Source organism: Anoplolepis gracilipes, chromosome 7 (genome assembly GCF_047496725.1).
Source record: "Anoplolepis gracilipes chromosome 7, ASM4749672v1, whole genome shotgun sequence".
Lineage (NCBI taxonomy): Eukaryota > Metazoa > Arthropoda > Insecta > Hymenoptera > Formicidae > Anoplolepis > Anoplolepis gracilipes.
In genome coordinates, this window is record NC_132976.1 from 13,697,975 (window position 1) to 13,704,404 (window position 6,430).

Sequence of the window (6,430 nt, forward strand, 5' to 3'; positions counted from 1 at the left end):
ACCGCTGCAACCGAGCTCGCAGTCTCCCAGTTGCCCTCTCCCGTCGCTCAAGTCTCTCATCCTCCTCTTCCCATTCGCGAACGAGAGAGGAACAGAGTGATAGAGTGTCCGCCGTTGCCATATCGTCATTGTCCTCCTTTTCCTCCTCCTCCTCCTGCTCGTCATCCACGGTCTCCGACTCCGCCTCTTTCTGTTGCTTCTTTGACGGACCTTCCTCCTCGCCCGTCTCATCTCTCTTTCTCTTTTTTGCAGATTCTGTATCCATTATCTGTAACACAGATTTGAGAACCAAAATATAATTTATCGTACAACGGACGCTGATGCCATGAGATGGAGGCACTCTGTTACTACCGACTATCGAACCGAGTACCTGTCTCGCGTTACTAGACTTATTTTGTTTCTCCCTTATATACTTAAGTGATATTTGCTAAGCGCCATCGAGAAAATCGACCATCTATTGGCGAGTGTGTAACTAAAAAAGATAACGGGTGTCCTAATTGTAAGTTCCAAAAAACAAAGAGAAAGAAAAAGATGTGATTAAGTCGAAGCCCCGTTAGCCGTCGAGATATCCATTCGGATTTCTACAACGTTGCCCGACTCTCACCACGTGGAGGTGGGGCTTTCGAGAGTCTTTTTTCTCTTTTTCAATGAAATGGTAAAATAAACAGTATAATCCACGAGTTAAAAGAAAATTGTAAATAAAAAAAAAAGCTTTATTCTTCGTCCTTGTTGGTATCTAACCAATCGTCTATTTCCGACTCAGTGGCGTTGTCGGAGAGTGGAACGGGATCGAAGACTGAAAAAAAAAATTAAAAACATTTGCAAGATTGCGCATGTCCATTCTCGTTCAATATACTTACGGTCGAGATCGTCTCCTCGCTCCCGCAACACTCGCACCCTGGAGCGCAATCTTTCCAGCGCCGCCCATCTCCTTTCGGTGTACTCCTCGGCGCGTCTCCACTCCCATCTTCGCCTTCTTTCTTCCCAGGGTAGCGCCTCTGTCTCTGCCTCTCCCTCTGACTCTCCCTCCGAGACTGTTGTTTAAAACCAAAAGAAAAATTTAAAATATTAAATAATTGCGATAAAGAAAAAAACACAAGTACTATCTTTCTACCTTCCTCCTGCTCCGTCACCATTTCTACCTCTATAGACGAACTCACGGACGCCGTCGAACCGCTATGGGATTCTGTTTTTTGAAAAAAAAACAAATAATTAATAATGATTAAATTATATTAATTAAAATATTAATTAATAAAGAAAAAAACTCCCCTCTTGCTTCGATGTCGTCCTCCTGCTGCTGCTCCTGCTGCTGTTGCTGTTGCTCGTCCATTTCTATCGATGATAAAAATCACTATATATTATATTTATTTCTAAATAATAAATAAAAGCAAAAAAAAAAAAACAAATCCACTCACTGAATAATGAACTATTTTTTTCAGATTGCAAGATAAAAGCTGAAACAGAAAGAATTCGTAATTATTCACGATCCTATCTCTTGAAAGTCCTGCAACGCTCGAACGGTGAGAGCCGCCAAATAAAGTTCAAGCGATAGGTAAACTATTAAATAATTTTTGTATATCTGAAGATAAGCAAGCACCAGAAACTTCTAAGGTAAGCAATTGATACAAGCAATCACACATACTCAAAATACTGAAGTAATCTCATTTAATTCAAGCGATGAGTTTTCAGGTTGGTATTTAGTTTTATTATTTAGTACTTTTATTTTTTCAAATAACACATTTAAGTAGAATTTAATTAAAGTTAATTTAAAATTAACTCTCGTAAAAAATTAATTTATATCAAATAAAATTCTTGGGAATAAAATAATCAATAGTATCACCCAATAATGAAACAAAATGCAACAAAATTGTGTAAAAGATATATTGTAATATTGAAAATTTTTATATTAAAGAAAAGTTTCCAAATTTACAAAATTTATATAGTCAATTTCAATAAAGAATTTTATTTTATGTAAATTAATTCTTTATGAGAGTTAATTTTAAATTAATTTCAATTAAATTCTATTTAAATTTGTTGTTTAAAAAAATAGCAAAACTATCAAATGATAAGACTAAAGACCAACCAACCTAAAAAACTCATCATTGGATTAAATAAGATTACTTTAGTATTTTAAGCATGTGTGATTGCTTATTAGGAGTTTCTGGTGTTTGCTTATCTTCTCATCTAAGATGAAGTACTTCCATTATTTTTACATTTTCTCTCAATTTTTATTTTTATTTTAATGTTGCACGCATAAAATAAAAATTTTATTGTGTATTTCTTTATTCACTTTTTCACTTTGACATGGGTTACATAATAAATGGAAACATAAAAATGGTAGTGTAAAAAAAAATATATATAAGCAGAGACTTAACAGCTGACTTAAAAAAATCAAAAAAGTCTTAAAATAGAAAATATTTCTATTGCATTTTTTTAATTTATCATTATTTAACCCATCTTAAATAATGATAAATTTAAAAAAATGCAATAGAAATTTTTTCTATTTTATGACTTTATATTTTTTTTAAGTCAGCTGATGGTCTCTGTTTCTATTTTTTTTTTTACACTGCCATTTTTATGTTTTCGTTTATTATGTAACCGTGTTAAAGTGAGAAAGTGAATAAAGAAATGCGCAATACAATTTTTATTTTATGTGTGCGACACATTAGAATCAAAATAAAAATTGAGAGAAAATGTAAAAATAATGGAAGTGCTCTCATCTTAGATGAGAGGAAATTAACTATACAAATTTTGTAAATTTGGAAACTCTTCTTTAATATTAAAATTTTCAATATTTCAATATATTTTTTACACAATTTTGTTGCATTTTGTTTTATTATTTCTTGTGTACAAATCCAGGTATTGAAGATAGCGAAACAGTGTTAGAATCAGGACACTCTATGAGTGCGCGGGCTGCAATTTCATCAAATAAGCAACTAGTTACTTCAGAAATCTCCATATGCGCAAATCCAGATCTAACAGGCAATCTCAAAAAGGTATTAACTTACTATGTAATATATAATACTGTGCAAAATGTAGTTGGTACAAAATTAGTGTCAGCGATCTCGAGCGGATTATTACATTGAGCACGTTGTTAACAAAGTGCACCCGGAAATTAAAAACTCACAACAAGAGGATAGCACAAGTACGCCCCTGCAGCACAGATATTTAGATATAATTTACAACAATTTGATTTTATAATAATTTAGCGACATACAATCGACGTTTATGCACAATTTCAAACAATGAAGAGTTTCTTGTATTCTTGCAGGTAATATACGGAAAACCTGAAGAGACAGAAAAAAACAAACAGCGTGCTATAAGGTTTGAAGAATATCTTCAGAAAGGCGGCGTTATTTACATAAATCCTGATTCAAACGAAATTCCTACGGTAAGTTTACATTTATACGTAACAAATGTATGTGCAATATTGTGCGTGCAACCGACCGTGACAATTGTACAATTTTATTTGACAAATACATCGTCTTTTCATCATCTCTAGACACACTTTTTCGATCATATCTCGCGAACAGTTGGTCCTACAGGAACATCCTGGTCTTGTTTTCCAGAGCTCTTAAAAACTGACAAACAGAAAAATTATCTTATCTCTCTTTACTTCCAAATCCAAAACAAAAAAAAGAGTTTTTCTCGAAAACCTATGTGGGACTTGGAAAAAAGTCACTTTTACCACATGCTCCGAACTATCTTCGTCGATTGAGCGCAATTTTTATTTTTCCCTTCAAAATCCATATTAGACTTAGAAAAAAAAAATTTCCAAAAATGGTCTTTGAAAGTGAGGTCCAAAACACGTTTCAGACCATTTGCAATCGATTGAAATATACTTTTTTGATACCTATTTTGGACTCCCTTAAAAACCCGTGTGGGACTTTGAGAAAATTTACAATAAAATTTTAATGAAGAAAATGTACGATAAACACGAAGGGTCCCATGGCATATTACGCCCATAAGTACTCCGGGCGCACGCCATCTGATTAGTCAACTTTAATTGTTAATAACTCGGTAAATAATGGTCTGAGCCAAAATCAGAAAAGAAACTTTTTACTCAAAATTCCACCTTCTTTCACCCCCTAAAGTAATTGAGAGTTACGAGACATCCTGATATATAATATATGTATATATATACAGGGTGTCCGGTAATAATCGCCCAACCTTTCATAGGCAGATAGAGCAAGTCAAACCGAATAGAAAAGTCCTATACCATTTTGCGATTTTCAGAATAATTATTGAAAAATTAATTTACAAAGATCGGCAAATCCAGCGCAAGTATCAGCCGGCTGCAAAAAAGATGGCGAGAAGGACGGCCCTAAGGACGGTCGCTAAGCGCGCGCGGCGTAAATAGGCGCCATTGTCTCGCGGTTACCAGGGGCATAGTCGAGAAGCGTTGATAAGAACAATATATTAACGATTATTATTTAGCGACCGGCCTAGCGGTGGGCCGTCCTTCTCGCCATCTTTTTTGCAGCGTGCTTGCACTTGCTTCGATTTGTCAATCTTTGTTAATTAATTTCTCGGTAATTATTACGAAGATTGCAAAATGGTAAAGGACTTTACTATTCGGTTTGACTTGCTTTATCTGCCCATGAAAGATTGGGCGATTATTACCGGACACCCTGTATATTTGCATATTTTGCACACGACACAAACGAATAAAATCAGATAAAAATAATATATTCATATAACTAATTTATTTTTCTAAGGTCTAAATAAAGACCGAAACGTTTGTATAATAAAAATTTCTTAATTTGAAATTTTTGTTTTCTTTTTTTTGCGCACCTATACCGCTCGGCTCCTAAAGCCCTTTCATTTTATTTTTAATCTTTAATTGGAGAGTCTTTAGTCTTTATTTCATTAATGTATATAACAAAAGTAACATATGTAAGTATGTTTACATATTGCAAGAATTAAAATAGTGCTGTGATGCATAAAATAAAAATAGAGATTATTTTATCTTTGCAGGCATAAGCGTGTATGTACTGTTTTTAAGCAATAAAACTACAAAGTCATACCATCCGAGATGATATTTGCAGAAGTCAACCCAATCTGTGTTAAAAATAATGCAAAGAAAAATAGATTGATTATATGAATATATAATTTTTGCATGATAAATTTATTCGTTCGTTGTCTGCAAAATCTGCAAATACATATATATATTCATATAATCATTTAAATTTAGATATAAATATTTAATAACGGAAAGCTGTCTTTTCAGTTTGTAGTTAACAATATAAAGAAGTGTATTGAATATTGTGCTTTCGTGAACATGTAAGTATTTATTGTTGAGTTATATTACTTTTTTGTCTTATTCTTGTCATTCATTGCTTTGAGATTATTGAATTAATAAAAATTCGTTAAATCATTATTATGCATATATCTATAATGCAACATCGTAATGTACGGAAAACCAAAATGAAATGAAATAAAAATTAACTTGCTACTTACACACACACACACCACACACACACACACACACACACACACACACACACACACACACACACACACACACACACACACACACACACACACACACACACACACACACACACACACACACACACACACACACACACACGCACCCTACAAATCGCTTTGCATAACACATTTTTTCTATGAACATCATCTTTGTAATGAATATGTGCTATATTTATGAACAAATTCTGTATTAATTTCTTTAAAAAAGATGTGTTTTTAAATTATTGATGACTACTAAGGTTTTTCGCAGTTTTCCTTACCAATGCAACAAATGTTGGTATTCTTTTAGTTCTGTCTAATAAAAAATTCTTATTCATATGAAATTACGTTTGTAACAATTTCAACCTCTTTTTCTTCTTCCTTTCTTTCTTTTTTTTTTTAATATTTTAACTTTATTTCTATTCCTTCTTTTGTTTTTATTTTATAGTATTTTTTAATCAATAAGCTCATTAAATTAAATTATATATTAAATTATATTTAATAATTATATAAATTAATATTTACAATTATATATGTAAATGTGAAATTTAATAACACTATTTCTTTTATTCTTTAATTTATTTTCTAATATGTTGCGTATTATGTCATTAAGATTAATCTATTTTTATGTTCCAATATATGCACAATATAAATATATACACAAGAGGCTTTTATTGAATGTGTCGCAACTAAAGAAATAATGCAACACAACTTATAGCACAGCGCCTATAGCACGAAGTTATCATCTTGTTTTCTCAAAATTTATTCGTGGAACCCACATATTATTATACATGGATGAATTTTTCGTTCTTAAAAAATTTTTTTAATTTTGCAAAATAAAGGGTGAGGGTAAATTAAAAAATTTGACATTTTTTAAAAATACAATTATACTATTGTAAAGAGTACAAAATACCATAAAACTTTCGTATAAAACATTTTTTCATATGTCCTATAATTT